This window comes from Bos indicus, chromosome 15 (genome assembly GCF_029378745.1).
Source record: "Bos indicus isolate NIAB-ARS_2022 breed Sahiwal x Tharparkar chromosome 15, NIAB-ARS_B.indTharparkar_mat_pri_1.0, whole genome shotgun sequence".
In the NCBI taxonomy this organism is placed as follows: Eukaryota; Metazoa; Chordata; class Mammalia; order Artiodactyla; family Bovidae; genus Bos; species Bos indicus.
The window spans coordinates 75,528,384-75,538,170 of NC_091774.1; the positions used below are offsets into that span (position 1 = coordinate 75,528,384).

Below are 9,787 nucleotides of genomic sequence, written 5' to 3' on the forward strand. Positions count from 1 at the left end.
TGGTGAGTCCTTTTCTGTCCACACATCCTGTGGTGGGGAAGAGAGATGAGAATGGAGTTCGGGGATCTCAGAGGCTTTCTGGAAACCTTTCAGCCTAAAACTAGATTCCTACAGCAACAACTCCCCTGACACACACCAAGATTCTGGGTTCATTTCAATCCTTTGTTACCAGTAATGTGTTTCCCTACCCCACCTCCCACCAACCTCCTCCCTAGAAAAAACACCTACCTCTTTATCTTGGCTGATGGACTCAGTGAGGGAGGAGGTGGCTGGAAGAGGAAGGCAAGGCTGCAAACTCCCTCTTCATAAGATAAACAAAGGGGGCAGAGAAAGGTGCGTGGTTCCCCCAGGCTTCTAGCTAGGTGGGCATTTTGATTCCAGCTCTGATTTTTTTTTTTTTTTTTTTCTTTTTTTTCTGCACCCATTCCTTAATCAGGTTTCAGGATCTTGGACGGCCCAGATCCAAATCCTGACTCAGCCTTTTGGGAACTGTGTGGCCCCAGACGAGTTACCCAACTTCTAGCGGTGTGAATTTCTCAGTGTACAAAATGGGACAACCAAAACTAGGAGCCGCTGTGGTGGTTGTGGAGAGTTAAATGGCAGGAATTCACACTTACTGACTATATCAGGTGCTCAGAGCTGGGGTGCCCAGCAGACTGGCATCACCCTCCTGGGAGTTAGGACTGGGTGGGAAATGCTATGCCCTTTATACGGAAGTAAACAGGAAGTGCCTGTCTCACAGGAAGCGCTCAGTGACGGTTAGCTGTCTAATTAGCAAGGTAACAACTCTGATCCTGAGGCGGTGCCCACAGCGTCACCATCCCTGCTGCCAGCCAAGTGCCTGGCCAGTGACAGCCAATAACGAGTGAATGAATGTATGAATTCGACTACAGATCAGGATTATTCCTAGGTGTGCTGTGTGAAGCACAGACCCAAAATCTACCTGACCAGAGTCTCAGGGCTTGGTGGTGGCCTCTGTGACCACTTAGAATCTCAGCTCACTGCCTTAAACAGAACTGGCTCAAGCAGGAATGATGAATTCATTGGTTATTCCTCCTGCCTTCCCAGCAGCATGCCCAAGGGCAGGCACCAGCCTCACTGGTATGCAATGTCACCCCTGATTGCCCCCACTGACTTGGGGACACTTCTAGTGCCCCCCTCGGTGTGACTCCTGCATATACCCAAGAGCTTGCCTTATATCAGTAGAAGGAGGTTATAGGGATGGCTCCAAGACCTCCAGTACAGAAGGAGCTGCCTCAGTAGAGGCGAGCACCCTGTCACTAGCAGCATACAAGCAGAAGCCAGGGAAGAGTTGATGAGGGTGCTAAAGGAGGGGTTCATGCCTTAGTGGTGTTTGATGTGGATAAACCTTGAGCCCTGGGTGACTCGAGTCTGTGTTCTTGTTTCCTAAGCCCATCAGATGGGAGGAGTGAGCACAAGCTCCTTCATCCTTTGTGAAGGAGGCATTGTTGACTGGGCCCTTCTGGTGTGCCAGGCAAGGTGCTGGCTGCGAAGGTCCCAGTCCCTGTCCTTGAAGAGCTCACAGATCCTGGGAGACAGATACACTCACATATAGTCAACAGCAGCAGTAGAAGCAGCTGACAGTAACAGTCAAAGTGCTTGGGGGTGGGGGTGGGGGGCAGAGGAGAAGGAAAAGGCATTATCCTTGGTGTCCACTTTCCCTAAAGTGCCCAATAGAAGTTCTGTTCTCTTTCTTCCTATACAATTTTCTAAAGTGATGTGCTCCTATTGCAGAAACATTCTTTAGACTTCCATTCTACCCCTAACATTTCTGAGTTACCTCATCTTTACAATGAACATAAATGTAAAGAGTATAAAAACTGACACATTGATTTTATTTATTTGATTTGGCCATGCCACACAGCTTCAGGCATCTTAGATCCCGGACTGTACAATCGGCACCCCCACAGCAGAAGTGTAGAGTCCTAAGCACTGGACTGCCGGCGAATTCCTCAAAACCAGCACTTTAAAGTGCTGCCCAGATCTAGGCAAGAATAGATGCTTGACACGTGGTAGCCGTGAGATGTCCTGATGATTTACAGTGCCAGACAGGGAACGTTAACTGACAGGGAGAGAGAAAGGGGTTAGGACCCGGGTTCTGCTTCTAATCAGCCATGGGGCCCTCTGCTGCTCCTGAAAAATGGAAATAGAAAACTACCTGCCTCTTGTGCTTGTGAGAGTCACGTGAGGTGATGAGATGCAAACGGTTTGCAAACGGGAAACGCGGATTCCTATTACTACCATTCGTACTGTGATTCTCATTATTGTGAAATGAATCCCTCAAAACCCCAGGGGGGTGGGGTGGGGTGCGGTGGAGCGGCTGGGGTCGCTCCCCTCCCGCCTCCCACCTGGAGACAGCTGGGGCTCCATCTGCCCAGGGCCCAGCCGGCAGCGGGGCGGTTGCACCTCCTTTGTGCCCGAGTGTCTGTTGTGTGGCACGCGCAGGTGGGTGTTGGAAGGTGGCGTGGGCACAGGGAATGCCAGTGTCTGTGGGTAGAAATCACTTGTGGATTGTGAATCCCTGAAGGATGCAGATGCAATTAGATTTCAAAAATTCCAGCAGTGGAAGCAGGGTTGGCACCCAAGAGATGAGGAGAGAGGCTGGGGGGAGTGCCGGTTGGTCTAGTCTTTGGTCTTAGGGACTGGGGGTAGGTCTCGCCAGGGTCCCCTCTCCAGGGACGCGAGGGGGGCAGGGGGCAGGACTTGTAGAGGAAGAAGATGTCAGAGGCCTGTGGTGCTTGAGCCCAGGGGTTTTGGAACAGACTGTTGTTGTTCAGTCGCTCAGTCGTGTCCGACTCTTTGTGACCCCATGGACTGCAGCATGCCAGGCCTCCCTGTCCATCACCAACTTCCAGACTTTACTGAAACTCATGTCCATCGAGTTGGTGATGCCATCCAACCATCTCATCCTCTGTCATCCCCTTCTCCTCCTGCCTTCAATGTTTCCCAGCATCAGGGTCTTTTCCATTGAGTCAGTCCTTCCCATCAGGTGGCCAAAGTATTGGAGCTTCAGCTTCAGCATCAGTCCTTCCAATGAATATTCAGGGTTGATTTCTTTTAGATTGACTACTTTGATCTCCTTGCAAAAACTGACTGACTTGGATTCAAATCCTTGGTTTGGGCCAGTGATTTCATTTCTCTAAACCTCAGTTTCCTGGTCTGTAAAATGGGAGTAATAGTGGAGCCTATCTCCTAGAGGTTATTGGAAACTTAAGAGAGAGGATGCTTGGTAAGCCCTTAGAAAGAGAAGGCACATAGCCAACTGCCGTGGCTGATATTATTAGTAAGAAGCCCATAAGAGGAGTGGGGGAGAGGGCCTCCGAGGGGCTGATGCTTTGGAAACTGGAAAATTAGCTCTGGGGTGAACCCTGTCAAGCCAGGGGGTGGTGGAAACTGCCGCAATGAGCACCGCGTTGGCCCAGGCGAAAGTCTGCTGTCCCAGGACACAGGGCTTTCGTAAAGCAGGCCAGATGGGCTCTCATAACTCCTGCCGCTTTCCCTTCCTGGTTTGCCTCACTTCCTCCAGAGCTGCTTCCTTCCCTGTGAGCCTGTCTGGTAAGAAGATCTCTGAGTCTTTCCTCTCCAGTCCCAGCAGGCCCAGGCTGAGCGTAGCCTTAGGGACTGGGAGGAGCTGCTGGGAACTCAGGGACCCTGGGACCGGCCTCCCCCACACTGCCTGGCCCCTGCCTCCAGCTCAGGGAGAGCTGCCCAGGCTCCTTCCCTCCACGGCCGCCCTCCCTCCTATGAATCATCCCCACCGCTGCTGTTGCTGCTCCAGGACCACAGAAAGTCAAGCAGCACCTCACCTGGGGGAGAGGCTGCCAGTTACGATGGGGGTGGAAGCAGGCAGGCTCAGCTCTTCTAAAGGAAGGAGGTAACAGCTCAGCCTTGGGACCGGCCGACCCCAGCCAGCCCTTTCTTACGTCCATGGAGTGAGCTCAAGGGGGCAGGTGAGGGCAGAACTTGGGAGTTAGACCACCCTGCGTTTAGGGTCAAGGCTCCAGTCTTCTGGGGCCTTAGTCTTAGGTCTTAATTAGGTCTGTGGCCATAGTCGAGTGACTCGGCCTCCCTGAGTCTCGGTTTCTCCACCTGTCAAATGGAAAGAGAAAAATCATGACGAGGCATGGGTATTAAGTGAGGATTAAGTGAAGCACAACCTCCAAGTCCTGAGCTCAGAGCCTGGCTCACGTAAGTGGTCAGTTAATGCTTATTGACTCAGTGAATGAATGAACGTGTGAAAATGGCAACGAGTCGGGTGGAAGGAGGTGCATATGACTGTCTTTGGGAAAGCCAACCTCTGCCATCTGCGGGGCACGGGGAGGGTGAGTGGGTGCTGTCTGGGGCCCAGGACACCTGTTTTTCTGTGCTGGTATGAAGAAGGCAGCTTCCAAAGCTCAGACAGAATGGAGTAAGGATTACTGCTTGTGGGTACAGCTGACATTTCTGCAAATCAAATAAGAGTCTCAGGATGGGTGCAGACTCTCTGAAAGCTCTGAACCCTGCCTGACCAAAAAAAGAATTGCTATGGGGTCAGGGACAGCAGATAATGGATCTTCAGCTTGGGAGACCCCAAGCATTTCTTCACAGTGATAGCATACAGCAGCCACTCTGGGCTGTGAGGTCAGGACCTTGGTCCCTGGGTAGCCAACGAGGGCCATGAGCAGCACCTCACCCGCCTCCTGCCCAGGAGGTTGTGAGACCACTTGGGTACCACACCCCAGAGGGCTCTATCTAAGTAGATAGCTTTCAGACCCCTATTAGGTGATTTACAGATATTCATCATAACAAAGGATCAATGGTGGCTCAGATGGCAAAGAATCTGCCTGCAATGCGGGAGACTCTGGTTTGATCCCTGGGTTGGGAAGATTCTCTGGAGAGAAGGGAATGGCAACCCACTCCAGTATTCTTACCTGGAGAATCCCACGGACAGAGGAGCCCGGCAGGCTACAGCCCATGGGATTGCAAAGAGTCGGACACGACTGAGCAACTAACACACACACACACATCTTAACAAATGTTACGAGGTTGGTACCCAGTATTAGCCCCATTCTATAGATGTGGAAACTGAGGCCCATTGAGTTACATAACTTGCCCAAGGCCACACCCCAGGAAGCAATGAGGTCAGGATTGGAACCCCAGGCCCAGTGCTGCAGATGGTTCTGGCTGTGAGGCTGACCAGGGCACAGATGGTTGAATCTCCTGCAAGGCTGAGCAGACCCTTGGCCCCGCCCTAGCCCCAGTATGGGGCTTCCCAGGTGGCCCTAGTAAAGAAGCGACCTGCCAATGAAGGTAGGTGTAAGAGACAAGGGTTTGATCCCTGGGTGGGAAGAATCCCTGGAGGAGGAAATGGCAACCCACTCCAGTGTTCTTGCTTGGAGAATCCCATGGACAGAGGGGTCTGGTGGGCTACACCCATGGGGTTGCCAAGAGTCGGACACAACTGAAGCGACTTAGCACGGGTACAGACATCTCCAGTGTAGTCATCCAAGTCTGGAGTAAGGGCATACGTTTACATTTATAACAGTAATTCATAAATGGCTTTTGAGCAGTGGTTCTCAAAGCATCGTTACAGGAAACAGGTTAGAAATGCAGTCTTAGTCTCACCTCAGATTACACGGAATGGAAACTCTGAAGAGACAGAATTGCTGGGCCAGCAATCTGCATTTCAACCAGTCCTCCCTGCAAATTCTGATGAAGCTAAAGTTTAAGAACATGGCTTCAGAGTTTACAAAGCAGAGTAAGTTCCTAGACGCTCTTATTTAAACAGACACTTGGCAATTATTCGGCCCATTCTACAGGTAAGAGTAATGAATCCCCCTTTGCCAGATTATCACCCACCAGGCAAGTGGAAAAGATGGGCCTGAGACCCATAGTCTTCGGTCCTGTGGGTTTTATTTTTTTCTTTCCGTTCTTGGGTATAGAATGCTGACCAAGGCGAGGAGGCAGAGGGGCTCAGAGCTAGGGACTGGAGGTGGGAGCGGGGAGCCAGATGCCCTCTTTTCCAGGGGAGGGGGCGGGCCGTGTTTATTATTCTTTCGGAGGTGCCGCAGCCCAAATTCACATAAATACAGCCCAGCCTGGCGTGTTGCGGGATCGGTTTATTAATACTCGCGGGGCGCTGCCGAGGCGGGTCGCAATAACAAAGGCGGCTTTGCCGCCGCGCACCGCGCCGGAGGCACCATTATGTAATTGCTCAGAGGAGGAGAGCAGGGCTGGGCGTGCCGGAGGCTCGGCACCCGCGGCCGCCGCCGCCGGTACTTGGCGGGCGGGGGACTCAGTCGGCTGGGAGGCTGGGCTCAGGGGCGCGGGGACCCCAGGAGGGCGGCGAGCGGGTGAAGGGAGCACCTACCGAGGAGTCCTCACCCCACGCGCTCCTCCTCCCACGCCCGAGCCACGAGGCGGGTTAACCCACCCACGAGGCGGGTTAACCCCTGCGTGGCTGGGTGCAGCCTGCTGCTCCTGGGGTGGGAGCCCCCAGAGGCAGATCCCCAGTCTCCCTACACGCCCCCCCACCCCCACCCCAGCAGGCTGAACCAGGGTTTCCTGTCCCCCCACTCACCGCGGCTGCCGCTGTCTTTGTCCAATCCTTACTGGAGTCGAGGTAGAGAGAGAAAAGACGACACGCTGGGCAACCTGCGGGTGCAAGACCCGTGCCTTACCTATCAACCGTCTGTGACATGGCCCATTTTGCAGATGGGAACCTGAGTCCCAGAGAGGGCCGGCTTCGCGCCCCAGAAATTCCAGCCCTTCAATCTGTCAACTCCCACACCCACGGTTTTCCCCTGGTACCCTGCAAGAGGTCTTTACAACCACCGTGGATCAGTTGTTGCCTCTGTTTCCTGTGGATCTCCCCGGTAGGGTCTGGGGAAGGGGTTCCCCTTGGGAAGCGCTGGTGTTCACTGAGCAGAGGGTGCCAAGGCCACGATGTTGCCTGTTTGGGTGAGTGGGGATCAGCACATCGGCCCGGCCCCTACACTCCCCACCAGCCCAGACCCTGAGAAGCCACACCGCCAGACCTCCCAAACACTCCAGCGCTTCAGCCCTCCTGGCCTTTGCCCAGGCTGGGCCTTCTGCCAGGAGTGCCCTCCTTCCACCCACCTGGCTGTCTCTTCCCAGCCCTCCCCCCTGCCCCCTCCATCACACATGTACCAGGAAGCCTTCAAGGCTGCCTCTTCCAGCCCTGGCAGCACCTGGTAACTGCACCTGCCTGCCAGGCTCCTCTGTCCATGGGATTCTCCAGGTAAGAATACTGGACTGGGCTGCCAAGCCCTCCTCCAGGGGATCTTCCTGACCCAGGGATCGAACAGCGAATAGCGTCTCCTGCATTGGCAGGCAGGTTCTTTACCACTCGAGCCACCTGGGAAGCCCGCATAGATACGTAAACTCCCCCAAATCACCAGCTGGTAAGGGACACAGCCTGGCTTCGAACCCTAGTCTCGATGACTCCTATGTTTCTAATCTCCCTTTTACAGGATTATTTTGGCAATTAGATGAGAAATACTGAAGGCCCAGCATACAGCAGGTGCTCAATAATGTGTGTGCCCCTCCACTCTAGCTCCCAAGATTTGCCCACTGCCCCTCCCCCCAGGGGCATTCTGGGAGCCCCTCTGTTGGGGTGTGGCTGAAGGAAGGGGTTGCAGGAAGACTTTGGCAGAAGGAAGTGTTCTGGTTTCTGAGTAAGAATAAATTATTGTTTTATATCCTTATATTAAGAGGAGGGCACAGTGTGCATTTGCCAATCTAAGTGTGTTGAGCTGCCACGCCTTGTGTTTTGCCAATTGCTAAAATATATTTTCAGCCCAAGGCAGTAAACAGTGGCCCACTCTGCCTGGCTGCTGCTGCACTCCAGAGGCGGGGAAGGACACGGCCCAGGCAGGGCTGTGGGAGAGGAGGCACCAGTGGGGTCCTGGGGTGGGGAGAGAGTTCCTGGGGGTCCCTTCCAGGTCATTAGGATTTGAAGGGCAGGACTTTTCATTTCTCTGAGCCTCAGTCTACACAGCTGAAAATGGGCCTGTTGCTAGGGCCTTGTCCCTGCCACAAGGAGAGAACAGGGGCTGTGAAAGTGCTTTGTGCTCATGAGGCACCATATTGTGGGTGGTGGTGTTAATCACTCAGAGCAGTGAGAGTGCCCATCTCTGTGTTGCCTCACCGCAGCTACCGGCGCCTACCCTGTCTCCCCAGCTGTAACCCAAGTCACTGTCCTCTGTCTCCTCAGTTGCTGTCTGTCCCCCTCCAGCGCGCGGCTTTGCCTTCTCCAACTTACCATCCACTCAGCAGTCCAAGAGAGCTTTGAAAAAGTTGATTGGAGAAGATGAAACATGGCTTCCCCTGCTGCTTCGGGTAAAATCCAGACTCATCGCTGTAGCATCTTGGCCCTCGTCCTCTGCCCGCCTCCTCTCATTCCCTTGCACCAGCCACACGGTGTTCACCTTCCTAGTTCTGTCTCTTTGGCGGCGCAGTGCAGCTTGCGAGATCTTAGCTCCCTGACCAGGGGTTGAACTCGGGCCCTCCGCAGTCAAAGTGCCAAGTCCTAACCACTGGACCACCAGGGAATTCCCCAGCCACCTTCCCAGTTCTTGTGTCCACTGAACTTATCTCTACTTTGGGCGCTTGGTACATGCTGTTCCCTCTACTTGGAATGCTGTTCCCATAAGGCCTTCCCATGGCAGCCTCTCTCTCTCTCTTTCAACCCTGGTGTCAACTGAAAGGTCATCTCAGAGAGCCTACTCAGTCACCGTATCACAGTTGACCCCTATCACCCAACTGGTCCATCTGTTCTCTACCCTTATGGCGGGTGTCACCGTCTAATATCACCTTTCCATTTTTAAATGTATCTGTTTCTTTTATCTGCCTCCAATAAATATACCCTCCTTGCCTATAGAAACCTGATTTGTTTCACTCACCATTGTATTCCTAGCACCTTATTCTGTACATATTACATAAGAGATAGAGAGAGAGAGGTGGGGAGATTGATAGAGGGATTGAGAATAATTGAGAATAAATAATAGTGGAGAGCAGAAGCGCCAGATATTAACCCTACCCTATTGCGCTGGGAATGTTGGAGTGCACAGCCTATGCAGCAGTACCCAACAGCCCGGGGGTAAAGGCTGTCATAGACCTGTCATTTCATTTTGCGAGATTTTTAAATGAACTTCTAATGTTTAAGCTAAAAAGAATATGAGAATACACATACATGAAACAAGTGGTTTTTGCCACAGAGAAGCTTGTGATCTGATGGGGGAGGCAGACAGCCGAGCAGATGCTACTCCCAGGTGCCCTCTTGGGCCCTGCCGGGTCCTGCTGTCTGGATCCATCCTGTGTGCTGTTCCCTCCGCGGATGCTCTTCCCCCACCACGCCCAGTCTTCACCTAGCGGCTCTTGTTCATGCCTCTCTTAGCTCAGCTCATTTCCTCTCAGAATTCTTCCTGGCCACTCACCTGCATCTCCCATACTCTAGTCCCAGGTTGGGCTCCCAAAGACCCTCCCCAAACCGGGGCCGGGGCTGCTGGAAAGGCTCTTGGGAAAGACTTTCCAGAAACGGTGACATTTAACTGAGCCAGGAAGGACGAATGGGAGCTATGGAAAGTGGTGGAGTGATGGAGAGCCAGCCCTGGAAGGGGCTGGAGACCTCTTTGGCCCCACTCTCTCATTTTACAGGTGGGCAAACTGAGGCCCAGGAAGGCTGTGGGAATTGCTCAAAACAGCTTACCCATTAGTGGCAGAGCCCAGGTTAGAATGCAGGTGACCCCAGCAACTTTCTCAAGAC

At 53.3% G+C, this 9,787-nt stretch overlaps 1 long non-coding RNA gene across 1 annotated transcript; it reads right to left on the reverse strand.

Annotated features, from left to right (window-relative positions):
• Nucleotides 1-1,843: 1,843 nt before the first annotated feature.
• On the reverse strand, nt 1,844-7,100 carry LOC139187366 (uncharacterized). The gene is made up of 3 exons (XR_011570928.1): nt 6,811-7,100; nt 6,581-6,654; nt 1,844-2,083 (listed from the first exon to the last, which is right to left on the reverse strand). It is a non-coding gene; the product is annotated as an uncharacterized lncRNA (long non-coding RNA).
• Nucleotides 7,101-9,787: the final 2,687 nt, after the last annotated feature.